This window comes from Mytilus californianus, unplaced genomic scaffold (genome assembly GCF_021869535.1).
Source record: "Mytilus californianus isolate M0D057914Y unplaced genomic scaffold, xbMytCali1.0.p SCAF_8, whole genome shotgun sequence".
NCBI classification, from domain to species: Eukaryota; Metazoa; Mollusca; class Bivalvia; order Mytilida; family Mytilidae; genus Mytilus; species Mytilus californianus.
Window position 1 is genome coordinate 54248042 of NW_026262734.1, and position 15109 is coordinate 54263150.

Sequence of the window (15109 nt, forward strand, 5' to 3'; positions counted from 1 at the left end):
TTACGTAACAAGTACGAATAATGTAAAATTATCGATATGGTATATTCAGTAGAATAAACACGGTATCTCTGGACTGGGGTATTTAAGATATTTTGATCTGACAATGGGTGTACATTTATTTGTGTTTTATGATAAAAAAAAAATGCACATTACCATCGTATTTTCACAAAATCTTGAAAATGTGTTGACTTGGAGCATTTATATATATTTTCAAAACCTGAGACAAATCACTGATTTTCAATTATAGATCTATCTCATTTTTATCAGCAGTTGGCAAAGTATTTGAAAGAATTGTATTTAAAAATGTATTTAGACGTTACGCACGTTCCCAATAAAACTATACGCTTTTGACGTTCTTCGAAAGAAAGTTTCAAACGTTAAAGCTTACAACCTACTTATGTGAAAATGTCGCTTAAAAAGACCGTAGAATTTACATTCTTCCAACAAGTATTCATTTTGCCGAGATTTTCTAAGTTGCTTCTTTATATGCTTTCATTTTTTTAAGCTGGGCTTAGCATTAATAAATGCAAAATTTCATAGAATTAAAACAAAATTTCACACATGCAAATTTTTCAATTTTGCGATAAATTGTCTCCAACAATAATATGTAGCACTGAATAACAATTTGATGTCTTGTAATATGATTTAAAATCTGTTTTGTATATTATTAAGCGTCTTTTATTTTTCAACATTCAAAATGTTTTGAAACTTTAAAACTGAGTTTGACACTATGAGTGAAACAAATGCCGGAAAATCTGAGGCTACATGTACATCTAAGGATGAGCGTGCTTCCAACATATCACATTGACTGTCTTTGCTTATAACCTTTCATGTCTTATTTTCTTAATTTTCTTTTTACTATTTGTGTATTATCAGTTTCTTCTCTTTCTTAAAATTTAGCAATGTTCTCCTTGCCAGAAGACGTCTCCAATCTTGGCTAGTGAAATTGTTATTATTTAAGAAGTACGTTTTATTTATTTTTTAATAAAAAGTGGCTTATATACTAGTATTTATTTTATCAGTTAATACTCGAATAAGTCAACAATCTTAATATCAATTACGATTTTATGGAAAGTGTTAAAAATTGCATTTTTTTTTAATGTGCATTAAGTTTGAAAAAGAAATACGTGCTCTTATGATGATGCCATTGCCAACTTTCAATATTTCAAGGTTGGTCGGGGGTCTAATTTTGTTTAAAAGAAAATGTTTTCATTGATTACAATTTTTAAATCAGGATTGTTTTATCGGGCAAATAATTAAGAAAAAATAATTTTAGGAAGGAATTTACACATTTTGTACAGTAAATCAGGCCGTTAGTTTTCTCGTTTGAATTGTTTTATATTTGTCATTTCGGGGCTTTTTATAGCTAACTATGAGGATAGGGTTTTGCTCAATGTTAACGTCTTTGTCATCTGGTCTTTGATGAAAGTTTGTCTCGTTGGCAATCATACGGCCACATCTTCTTCTTTTGATAATTACAATAAATTGATCTATTCTGTGATTTATTAAGCAAACGAGGACGATGATTTCGTATTGTTTTTTGGTTTCGGAAAACATGTGTTCATCTGAAATATTTTTTTCACAAACAAAAGCTTAAAAGAAGGGACGGCGATCCATACTTTTTTTATTATATGTTTGAAATTATAGAATTTGGCAAAGTATGGAAAACTCTTTTTATATAGACCAATATCTACCTAACAGATTAACAGCAGGCCGAAATCTGATTTTTAAATATATAATTACTTTTAAGTGACCAGATGTGTATTTTTAAGTAACTGCTATATATACACATATATCGAACGAGTTGGGAGTGTCTGTAAATTAATATACTGGAGCCTGCTACATATTTGTGTGCAATCCATCATATACTCTCTCTCTCTCTCTCTCAAATAAATGTAAAAGAAAAGTTTCAATCTTAGTATACTAGTCTCATTGCATGCCTATGTACCAGGCAATTCTGTTGGAGATTCTAGAAAATAAACTCCATTCTGCCTTACTACTTCTAGATGTAATAAATTATAACCTTCTTTTTCATACATATGACTAGCGATTGTTCTACTCACAGTAGATTAAAAAAAATTATCGTAAGCTTTACTGAAATTCGTGATATACCTTTTTTTTTGTTAGATGAGTCGCTGACACAAAAAAATGATTGCAGGTTATACTGAAATGTTCGTGACTAAAGAGCACTTTTTCTCATAAGATTTTTTTGTGAGATATTTTATTCATGAGTTTAGCTTCGATTCTTTTAATAGCAACGCTAGGCATTAGGGATTTGGTGTACAGCTTGATTTAGAATCGTTTATAATCTGGCTTAGAGGGATAATTAAGATTGATCGCATTTTCATTTTCAATGTAGCTTGCCTTTCTAAAAGTGAGAGTGTGATCATATGTAAACGGTTGACTGCGGATCATTGTCTTTATGCAGTATCCGAGTTAAATATTTCGACATCTTAAATCCTTGATACAATGCGGATCTATATATTGATGTATATTAGACGAGAAATTTATCTTATATAGATCAGACCATTTCATGAAATTATTTTATGCCCAATATGCAAGAAAAGTCATATACAGTTTAGCGTTATTATAACGCGAACGTCAAATTAAGGCTATGGGGACATGTCATTGGACATCTTAGATCGTTTCTGATTTTCTATCTGCAGCTCAAACAAAAGTACATATCAAACTATTGTTTTATATATACTATGAATTCTTCTCGTTGTTGTTATTGGTGTTCTAATTCTTTTCACATACAAGCTTGTATTGTTGCTATAGTCTGGAGATTTCAGTTATTTTTGCTAACAAAATGTTTTCCATATCCCATGTTAGGATCCTTGTCAGAAGTTGAAAATTTCATATCTGAATATTTTTCGTTACTTTTGATGGTGGATCTTGATTGTTTCTGTGGGGCTTCTTTCTCCTGTATATGTTTCACCCACGGGGTAAAAATCGGAAAATTGTCGAAACTTATTGGATTTTTATATATTGCATAGTCCGAATTATATACTTAAAAAGATTTGCAAATCTTGAATGTTTTAGTAAAATTCTATTTCGAATGACATCGCTGACCTACATAGATTAATTTTTTTCTAAAATGCAATACATAGTTTACTTCAGACAGATATTTGGTTCTCCTTGAAAAATACTGGGTCATGATATATGTAAATTGCAGTCCCGAGTAATTTGAAGATGTTTATTTGGGGTTAAATGATCAGAAATGCACAATTATATATGTTTTAAATACTTAAAGTATAAACATATTAATTTGTGAATATGATGATACTGATCATTGAAATAAGATCAAAAGACGTAAAACATGCCAGAGTTTTATATATACATTGTAGTGTATAGACAGCTGTCTATTGTTGCCGACAGCATGACTCCAGTGTTGTACGGTTATCTTTGTCGTTGGATTGCTGCCTCATTGAAGCTTATCCATATCTCCCTTTTTCATATGAATATGAAAGGAATGAGACATCGTACGTAGATTGAGTGGATCGACGTGTTTCATGTACGCAAACTATTTCTGTCCGAGTGCAGAATCTGCTGGCGGTGGTTAACCGGTTGTCATTTATCCATGATCGTTTTTTTTATTTGTTTTAGTTTATTCTTTGCGACGGGATTTTGTTGTTCCTTTACATAAGCCATTGTGATATGCATAAAATATTAAAAAAAATGTATATTTGGACAGTATTATACGAAAACAAAACGATCACTTCAGAGAAAATAAAAAAAAAAGAGATCAAAGTTGGAACAAATGATGAAATCATATAAGACATCGAAAAGAGGAGACTTCCAGTAATAGTCTTGATGTGCAGTCATGGCACCACATGATTTGAGGAACCGTGGGACCTCGATCATAGGTTCCCGGTGGACGTCGATCTGAGTCTTACATATATATGAAATATGGCACTGAATATTGACTAAAGACTTTAAGTGGCTTATAACTTTTGGTTGTTCAATATGAAATGAACTCGAGACATATAGTATACAAATGCCATTCACATTATGCCGTGCGTATTTCTTAAGATAAATAGAACTATAATTAATGCATTCAACTCTTAGTTTCACCATTTCTTCTGAATGAACTACCCCTAAATGGATAAAATAATGTTTGTCCAATTTGCAGACAATAGCAGGCGTTATTTTTTCTCCGATAAAGTTTCAATCGAATTGCCTAAATTACATGACTTAAAGGCAATAACTGTTTCATTTTGTTTGCGGGGCATTATCAATTATGACTGGAAACGGCAATTCCCGATAAAAAAGTTACGAAGTTTACTGAATCAGAACCACCACCATCACATACATCAATCATCATCATCACCATCACTGATCATCACCTTCATCAAAAAAACACGTATAATGTTGTGACCACCGCATATAATGTTCTAACCACTGCATATAATGTTCCGACAACTGCATATCATGTTGTCACGACTGCATATAATGTTGTCACGACTGCATATAATGTTGTAACCACTGCATATAATGTTGTGACCACTGCATATAATGTTGTCACGACTGCATATAATGTTGTGACCACTGCATATAATGTAACCACTGCATATAATGTTGTGACCACTGCATATAATGCTGTCGCGGCTGCATATTATGCTGTGACCACTGCATATAATGATAATCATCAACATAAGGCAGTCATGGCGTTCCATAAAATTGAATGTTTTTTCCATCCATATCAGTTAACAGGTGTGAAAAATTTGAGATCTATAGTAGAATTTCGTTTAATAAAAAGCCTCCGAATTATACTTTGAATTATTTGTCCATCAGGACATTTTATTGGACACGGGAAAACTGACGACGTTTTCAAAGTAACACCGCAGTTACATAATGATGACTTCAGAGAGCTTCTTTAGGACATGTATATATTTTGTGATATTATTAAAATCCATTTTTAACCGTTAAATCTTATAAAAAGTGAAGGCAGAAAGTTTGTGTACGGCTTGAGTAGCTAATTTGGACATTTTTTCTCTTCCATCTCTAAACTCTTCTGACGATCTTCCTTCTCTAACAGTAAAAAACGTCTAAAACCCCATTTTACGTTATAGGTATACAATACAGTTGTAAAGTTATATAACATTCTACTTACTATTTAATCCGCACTGGGATTTCAAAGACGCGCACAAAATTGTAACAGCGGGACACCCTTAAAATGACGTTATAGGCATCGAAATGAGCAGAGTTTTTCATTACATAATGTACAAAGCAAACACTCATCTATGTTATCGATTTCTTTGGTTTATTTCCTTTCGAATGATATGCAGAACATGGATATTTATTGTATAGGAAAAGAGCTTCAATTTGAATAACCCGCCATCTATCGTATATTTCCAAAGAGACACCAATACCGTGCGCAACGTCTTAATCACTTAATTAGTTATATTTCAAATAGAAAAAAAAGCGTTTCACCTTTTGAGAATACTAATGCAGGAGTTCCGCAAGGCTCTGTATTGGGTCCCTACTATTCCTTATTCATGTATATGACATAGCTTGTAATTTGATAAGACTAACTCGACTGTGTGCTGATGAAACATCCTTTTCTTTTTAAAGTAATAGTCCTTACACAATAGAGGATGTCTTAAATAGCGATTTAGAACAAATCTTAGCATGGTCTTAAGATTGGCTTATTGATTTTAACCCTAACAAGACAAATGCTATGCTATGGTTGTACTCAACAAGATTCCGACAATTTAGAACATGTTAAGTTAGAAGCAGGAATATTAGTAACTGGGTTGCCCGTGTTTGCTTGTCGGGAAGTTATATATTTTAAGTGAAACAGGCTGAAATTTGCTAGTGGACAGAAGAAAGTCCAGAAAGCTCACTATGTTCTATTCTTTATATAATGGGACTGCCTCTACGATTTAATGCCACTTTTTGGTCAAATGTCTAATTATAATTTGAGAAACAATTATGTGATACCAAGTTATAGATAGATTTAACCAGAAAATCCTTTTTTTTTTTATCTACTACTATTGAATGGAATAGCCTAAACCCCGACATACGTACGTCCAGAAATATGAATATATTTAAACGAAAGATGAAGTCTAAATTGATACAGACACCTAAGGTGGCGTAGCTAGGCATTTTTTTTTAGTGTACGCCCGAACTTTGAAGAGGCGCCTAGTGGCCGCAACATACCCCAGCGTGTCCGTGACAGAGCTAGTGTACACGGGTTCCAGAGATCGAAGCCTCCTCCCCGCCAAAATTGAAATTATTTTGAAATAGATTAATGATAGTAATTTATTTACATGTGAAAAAGCTAGACTTTGTGGCGTAGGGATGTACATGTAATTGAGTGGTTTTGTGTGCAATTATTTCCCATTATTTCGGCAGTGAAAATCTGCAAGTATTTCATTATGTTGTTTGATTTACACATTATAACAAAACTAAGAATATGACGGATAAATTTATAGTTAGCTGTTTAACGTCCAGTAGCAACTATTAGATGTATTATTAGGAGGACATTTAAAATGTTATAAATATGAACAAGGACATCCTTTGTTTTTCAAACATGTGTATCACGGCACAAGCGACGACCTTTAGACCCTGTGTAGCATATGTATATTTAGGGTTGCTCCGAATAAAGGGGATATAGATACAGGAAAATAAAGCAAAAAAAATATAAAATAAGAATAGAGTATAACGGGCAAAATAAAAAATAGAGGAAAATGGTCTTAGAAAATTTAAGAATACAGGGAAACGGTCTAGTTTTTGTTGTTAGAAAATTCAAAAATGAAGACGCTCAATTATAATTTCACTTAAGAATTCGAAATTTTTCATTTGCCATACGCGCTCTTTTTTGATTATTGTTTAAAATCAAGTGCATTTGTAGTAAAAATAATACACTATCGTTTGTACATTGGTAGTGATTTATGTTTGCTGTTGATGAGGCACATAACGGGTAATTGTTTTTATTTGAAATTTCTCATATATTTGATTTTGTTCGACTGATTTGATAGATGAATAAAAATATATCTATAATCTAAAAAAAAAAGTTTAATTACGATATGTAGATGAAACTGTTATTCAGTCGATGTTTAAATACATGCGATAAAAGAGAATATATAAATATGATTAACAAACTTTTTAAACAAATGGCAAACCTTAAGACCCCGAATATACTTTGTAAGAACATTAGATTAATTCCGAATTCCATCTAAAATACATTGTTCATTTAGATCAAAAGAATGTTAATACCTTAGGCTATTTTCAAAAAATGTTGACTGAAAACCCTGCAGACTGCAGTTTACTCGCACATTCACCAAGTACGTATTTCCACGGCTATCATATCTTTTAATTTGTTAAAATTTATTTAAGTGTTTATTTTTCAAACTGTTTATGTAAATAATTTTGGATCAACATCGAGTCAGATTAAGTTATAATTTATTCAATGATTAATTAAAAACTGAAATATGCATCCAATCTAAATGTTACGCCTATGATAACCTATATAAAAAGATTTAACAGAACACAATTCATGTTTTATATATTTTAAAAAACCATATACGCTAAACGAAACTATGTACGCCAAGAAACGATGTACGCTAAACGATACGATATACGCTAAACGAAACGATGTACGCTAAACGATACGATATACGCTAAACGAAACGATGTACGCTAACCGATACGATATACGCTAAACGAAAAGATTGACGCAATACCATACGATGTACGATAAAAGGGAGCTTATGTTATCGTTTATGGTATGGTTTATGGTACATGGTTTCGTTCGTACATGATTCGTTCAGCGTTCGTACAACGTTCGGTTAGCGTTTCGTTTGCATTCGTACACCGTTCGGGAATCGTACGTACATCGTTCGGGCAGCGTCCGTACATGATTCGGGCATCGTTCGTATTGTTAACTTTTACGTTACACGGACTGTATGCCATATTAGGTCACTAGCACACTATGCAACAAATATAATCCGACTTAGTACTAATGCCGGCTTGCAAAACTAAGAGTCGTCACGTTGGCCATGATACAAGAGGTAGAAGATGACGACATTGCATCTAAAATGGCCATAAGCATTTATGTCAGCAGGGGATTTTTTTTTGGCGGGAGGGGGTGGGTGTCCTGATGTTCTGATATCACATTGTCCGACTTAACTATTGCCAATAACACTATGGGCCATTTTAGAGGCAATGTCTTCTTCTACCTCTTGTATTATGGCCAACGTGACGTACCTCTTACGTCACGTTGGCCATGATAAAAAAAAGGCAGAAGAAGACATTGCGTCTAAAATGGCCCAGAGTGTTTATGGTTAGACCCGTACGAGATTTTCAGATTGTGAGGGGAGCCCTGGTATCCTTGTATCCTGACATTATCTTACCTCCTGTACATTTCTAGGAATATGATTGGTTAAAAGCACCCGCATGGAGACCGTGTATATTCCATATTGGGTTAGTAGGTGGAGCTTATTTCAATACACGATTAGTAGTGGTGTTACGTCCCTTTATAAAAACAACACGGTGTTGAGGAAAAATCTAAAAGGTTTCAACAGACGAAAAAATTGACGATGAACGATTGAAATAAATTCATAAAACACATTTAAAGCTGACAAGTTGTTATTTTTAGCATTTGCTTTTGTATAGACCAATGGAAGAAGGTTCTTAATACTAACGATATTGAAGACTTGATCACTTTGAGATATATGGGGTCAGTAAATTAAATATATCGAATTTACTGACCCCATATATATCATATTAGGTCACTAGCACACTATGCAACAAATATAATCCGACTTAGTACTAATGCCGGCTGGCAAAACTAAGAGTCGTCACGTTGGCCATGATACAAGAGGTAGAAGATGACGACATTGCATCTAAAATGGCCATAAGCATTTATGTCAGCAGGGGATTTTTTTTTTTGGCGGGAGGGGGTGGGTGTCCTGATGTTCTGATGTCACATTGTCAAACTTAACTATTGCCAGCTAGCCAAACTAAGAGACTATTAACGTTAACCATGATACCAGGGGTAAAAGTATACATTGCCTCTAAAATAGCTCACAGCACTGATGCTCTAGACCCGTACGAGCTTTAAGCATAGGGTTGGGGGTACCTGGTTTGTCACATAGTCCGGCTATTGCCGGCTGATCAAACTAAGAGATTCATCACGTTGGCAATGATACCAGCGGTAGAAGAAGACAATGCCTCTAAAATGGCCCATAGCGTTTATGTCTAGACCCGTACGAATTTTTTAACTTGTAGGGGTCCTGGTTTCCCAGTATGTCACTTAGTTCGACTTAAGTATTGCCGGCTGGCCAAACTACGAGATACGTCACGTTGGCCATGATAAAAAAAAGGCAGAAGAAGACATTGCGTCTAAAATGGCCCAGAGTGTTTATGGCTAGACCCGTACGAGATTTTCAGCTTGTGAGGGGGGGGGGGGGGGGGGGTCCTGGTATCCTTGTATCCTGACATTATCTTACCTGCTATACATTTCTAGGAATATGATTGGTTAAAAGCAACCGCATGGAGACCGTGTATATTCCATATTGGGTTAGTAGGCGGAGCTTATTTCAATACACGATTAGTAATGGTGTTACGTCCCTTTATAAAAACAACTCGGTGTTGAGGAAAAATCTAAAAGGTTTCAACAGACGAAAAAATTGACGATGAACGATTGAAATAAATTCATAAAACACATTTAAAGCTGACAAGTTGTTATTTTTAGCATTTGCTTTTGTATAGACCAATGGAAGAAGGTTCTTAATACTAAGGTATTGAAGACTTGTTCACTTTGACATATATGGGGTCAGTAAATTGAATATGGGGATTCACTGACCCCATGTATATCATATTAGGCCACTAGCACACTATGCAACAAATATAATCCGACTTAGTACTAATGCCGGCTGGCAAAACTAACAGTCGTCACGTTGGCCATGATACAAGAGGTAGAAGATGACGACATTGCATCTAAAATGGCCATAAGCATTTATGCCTAGACCCGTACGAGTTTGTCAGCAGGGTTTTTTTTTTTTTTTTTTTGGCGGGAGGGGTGAGTGTCCTGATGTTCTGATGTCACATTGTCCGACTTAACTATTGCCAGCTAGCCAAACTAAGAGATTATTAACGTTAACCATGATACCAGGAGTAAAAGTATACATTGCCTCTATAATGGCTCACAGCACTGCTGCTCTAGACCCGTACGAGTTTAAAGCATAGGGTTGGGGTACCTGGTTTGTCACATACTCCGACTATTGCCGCTGATCAAACTAAGAGATGTATCACGTTGGCAATAATTCCAGCGGTAAAAGAAACCAATGCCTCTAAAATGACCCATAGGACTTATGCCTAGACCCGTACGAGATTTTCAGCTTGTCTGGGTCCTGGTATCCTAGTATGTCACGTAGTTCGACTTAAGTATTGCCGGCTGGCCAAACTAAGAGATACGTCACGTTGGCCAAAATACAAGAGGTAGAAGAAAATATTGCCTCTAAAATGGCTCATGGCGTTTATCAGTGTCTAGACCCGTACGAGATTTTCAGCTTGTCGGGGTCCTGGTATCCTAGTATGTCACGTAGTTCGACTTAAGTATTGCCGGCTGGCCAAACTAAGAGATATGTCACGTTGGCCATAATACAAGAGGTAGAAGAAGACATTGCCTCTAAAATGGCCCATAGCGTTTATGTCTAGACCCGTACGAGATTTTCAGCTTGTGTGGGTCCTGCTTTCCTTGTATGTCACATAGTCCGACTTAATTAATGCCGTTTGGCCAAATTAAGAGAGTTGTCACGTTGGCCATGATACAAGAGGTAGAAGAAGATGAAATTGCCTCTAAAATGGCCATTATCATTTATGCCTAGACCCGTACGAGTTTGTCAACAGGTTTGTTTTGTTTTGTTTTGTTGTTTTTTTTTGGCGGGAGGGGGTGGGTGTCCTGATGTTCTGATGTCACATTGTCCGACTTAACTATTGCCAATAACACTATGGGCCATTTTAGAGGCAATGTCTTCTTCTACCTCTTGTATTATGGCCAACGTGACGTACCTCTTACGTCACGTTGGCCATGATAAAAAAAAGGCAGAAGAAGACATTGCGTCTAAAATGGCCCAGAGTGTTTATGGTTAGACCCGTACGAGATTTTCAGATTGTGAGGGGGGCCCTGGTATCCTTGTATCCTGACATTATCTTACCTCCTGTACATTTCTAGGAATATGATTGGTTAAAAGCACCCGCATGGAGACCGTGTATATTCCATATTGGGATAGTAGGTGGAGCTTATTTCAATACACGATTAGTAGTGGTGTTACGTCCCTTTATAAAAACAACACGGTGTTGAGGAAAAATCTAAAAGGTTTCAACAGACGAAAAAATTGACGATGAACGATTGAAATAAATTCATTAAACACATTTAAAGCTGACAAGTTGTTATTTTTAGCATTTGCTTTTGTATAGACCAATGGAAGAAGGTTCTTAATACTAACGATATTGAAGACTTGATCACTTTGAGATATATGGGGTCAGTAAATTAAATATATCGAATTTACTGACCCCATATATATCATATTAGGTCACTAGCACACTATGCAACAAATATAATCCGACTTAGTACTAATGCCGGCTGGCAAAACTAAGAGTCGTCACGTTGGCCATGATACAAGAGGTAGAAGATGACGACATTGCATCTAAAATGGCCATAAGCATTTATGTCAGCATGGGATTTTTTTTGGCGGGAGGGGGTGGGTGTCCTGATGTTCTGATGTCACATTGTCCGACTTAACTATTGCCAGCTAGCCAAACTAAGAGACTATTAACGTTAACCATGATACCAGGGGTAAAAGTATACATTGCCTCTAAAATAGCTCACAGCACTGATGCTCTAGACCCGTACGAGCTTTAAGCATAGGGTTGGGGGTACCTGGTTTGTCACATAGTCCGGCTATTGCCGGCTGATCAAACTAAGAGATTCATCACGTTGGCAATGATACCAGCGGTAGAAGAAGACAATGCCTCTAAAATGGCCCATAGCGTTTATGTCTAGACCCGTACGAATTTTTTAACAACGGTGTTGAGGAAAAATCTAAAAGGTTTCAACAGACGAAAAAATTGACGATGAACGATTGAAATAAATTCATAAAACACATTTAAAGCTGACAAGTTGTTATTTTTAGCATTTGCTTTTGTATAGACCAATGGAAGAAGGTTCTTAATACTAAGGTATTGAAGACTTGTTCACTTTGACATATATGGGGTCAGTAAATTGAATATGGGGATTCACTGACCCCATGTATATCATATTAGGCCACTAGCACACTATGCAACAAATATAATCCGACTTAGTACTAATGCCGGCTGGCAAAACTAACAGTCGTCACGTTGGCCATGATACAAGAGGTAGAAGATGACGACATTGCATCTAAAATGGCCATAAGCATTTATGCCTAGACCCGTACGAGTTTGTCAGCAGGGTTTTTTTTTTTTTTTTTTTTGGCGGGAGGGGTGAGTGTCCTGATGTTCTGATGTCACATTGTCCGACTTAACTATTGCCAGCTAGCCAAACTAAGAGATTATTAACGTTAACCATGATACCAGGAGTAAAAGTATACATTGCCTCTATAATGGCTCACAGCACTGCTGCTCTAGACCCGTACGAGTTTAAAGCATAGGGTTGGGGTACCTGGTTTGTCACATAGTCCGACTATTGCCGCTGATCAAACTAAGAGATGTATCACGTTGGCAATAATTCCAGCGGTAAAAGAAACCAATGCCTCTAAAATGACCCATAGGACTTATGCCTAGACCCGTACGAGATTTTCAGCTTGTCTGGGTCCTGGTATCCTAGTATGTCACGTAGTTCGACTTAAGTATTGCCGGCTGGCCAAACTAAGAGATACGTCACGTTGGCCAAAATACAAGAGGTAGAAGAAAATATTGCCTCTAAAATGGCTCATGGCGTTTATCAGTGTCTAGACCCGTACGAGATTTTCAGCTTGTCGGGGTCCTGGTATCCTAGTATGTCACGTAGTTCGACTTAAGTATTGCCGGCTGGCCAAACTAAGAGATATGTCACGTTGGCCATAATACAAGAGGTAGAAGAAGACATTGCCTCTAAAATGGCCCATAGCGTTTATGTCTAGACCCGTACGAGATTTTCAGCTTGTGTGGGTCCTGCTTTCCTTGTATGTCACATAGTCCGACTTAATTAATGCCGTTTGGCCAAATTAAGAGAGTTGTCACGTTGGCCATGATACAAGAGGTAGAAGAAGATGAAATTGCCTCTAAAATGGCCATTATCATTTATGCCTAGACCCGTACGAGTTTGTCAACAGGTTTGTTTTGTTTTGTTTTGTTGTTTTTTTTTGGCGGGAGGGGGTGGGTGTCCTGATGTTCTGATGTCACATTGTCCGACTTAACTATTGCCAATAACACTATGGGCCATTTTAGAGGCAATGTCTTCTTCTACCTCTTGTATTATGGCCAACGTGACGTACCTCTTACGTCACGTTGGCCATGATAAAAAAAAGGCAGAAGAAGACATTGCGTCTAAAATGGCCCAGAGTGTTTATGGTTAGACCCGTACGAGATTTTCAGATTGTGAGGGGGGCCCTGGTATCCTTGTATCCTGACATTATCTTACCTCCTGTACATTTCTAGGAATATGATTGGTTAAAAGCACCCGCATGGAGACCGTGTATATTCCATATTGGGATAGTAGGTGGAGCTTATTTCAATACACGATTAGTAGTGGTGTTACGTCCCTTTATAAAAACAACACGGTGTTGAGGAAAAATCTAAAAGGTTTCAACAGACGAAAAAATTGACGATGAACGATTGAAATAAATTCATTAAACACATTTAAAGCTGACAAGTTGTTATTTTTAGCATTTGCTTTTGTATAGACCAATGGAAGGAGGTTCTTAATACTAACGATATTGAAGACTTGATCACTTTGAGATATATGGGGTCAGTAAATTAAATATATCGAATTTACTGACCCCATATATATCATATTAGGTCACTAGCACACTATGCAACAAATATAATCCGACTTAGTACTAATGCCGGCTGGCAAAACTAAGAGTCGTCACGTTGGCCATGATACAAGAGGTAGAAGAAGATGAAATTGCCTCTAAAATGGCCATTATCATTTATGCCTAGACCCGTACGAGTTTGTCAACAGGTTTGTTTTGTTTTGTTTTGTTTTTGTTTTTTTTTTTTTGGGGGGGGGGGGGGGGGGGGGGGAGGGGGGGTCCTGATATTCTGATGCACATTGTCCAACTGAACTATTGCCGGCTGTACAAACCTATAGATTATTCACGTTGGTCATGGTACCTGATGTTACAGCTAACTGTCTCATGGTACATATGCCCTAAACCCGTACGACTTTGTCAGCATAGGGTGGGGGTAATTGGTTGTATCTTTAGTCTGAACTGTTAAATATGGTTGAAAAAAATTGTATATAATATGAGAACTGTATAATTCTGAAAGTGATTTAAAACCAGTAAAAAATCACGTCGGCATGTAAGAGAATTTAATAAGAACCATTTTGTAATCTTATATGGAATGTGTCTTTACTAAGAAGCATCTGTAGATTGTATTTTTGGTTCAGCTTAATGTTTAAATATAAAAGGCTATTCATTGATGTTTCAATTGGCATTTTTTATAATTTACCGAAAAATATTTGTAAACTATCGGTTTACGTAAGCGTTCCCCTTTTTATAATTGATTAAGTAAACGCAGACCTCGAAGAAGACACCCGTTGAGTTAAGAATTTATTGTTATTTGTAGCAATATCAAATATAATCAGCAAACATTATTTTATCCTTATAATTGATATTTTCTTACAACACTTCATCGAACCCAGGTCATCTCATGAATATTATTGCTGGTTGCCCTAGTGAATAGTAAGCGGCCGACTGTTATCGCCGGTTAGCTTCACAATAGTCATTCATGTTTACCGGTTTCTATGCAGGCTCATTTTTGGGGGCCGGCAAAGCCGTCGAAAATTTACTTTCGATTTCGTTCACAACAATTCTTTATTTTGGGTAGAATATTCATTTCATCCTGTTTTCGACATGATAGGTTATGTTCAGTTACCACTTCGTCTTGGTTAGCTTATTCATTTCATTACTTATTA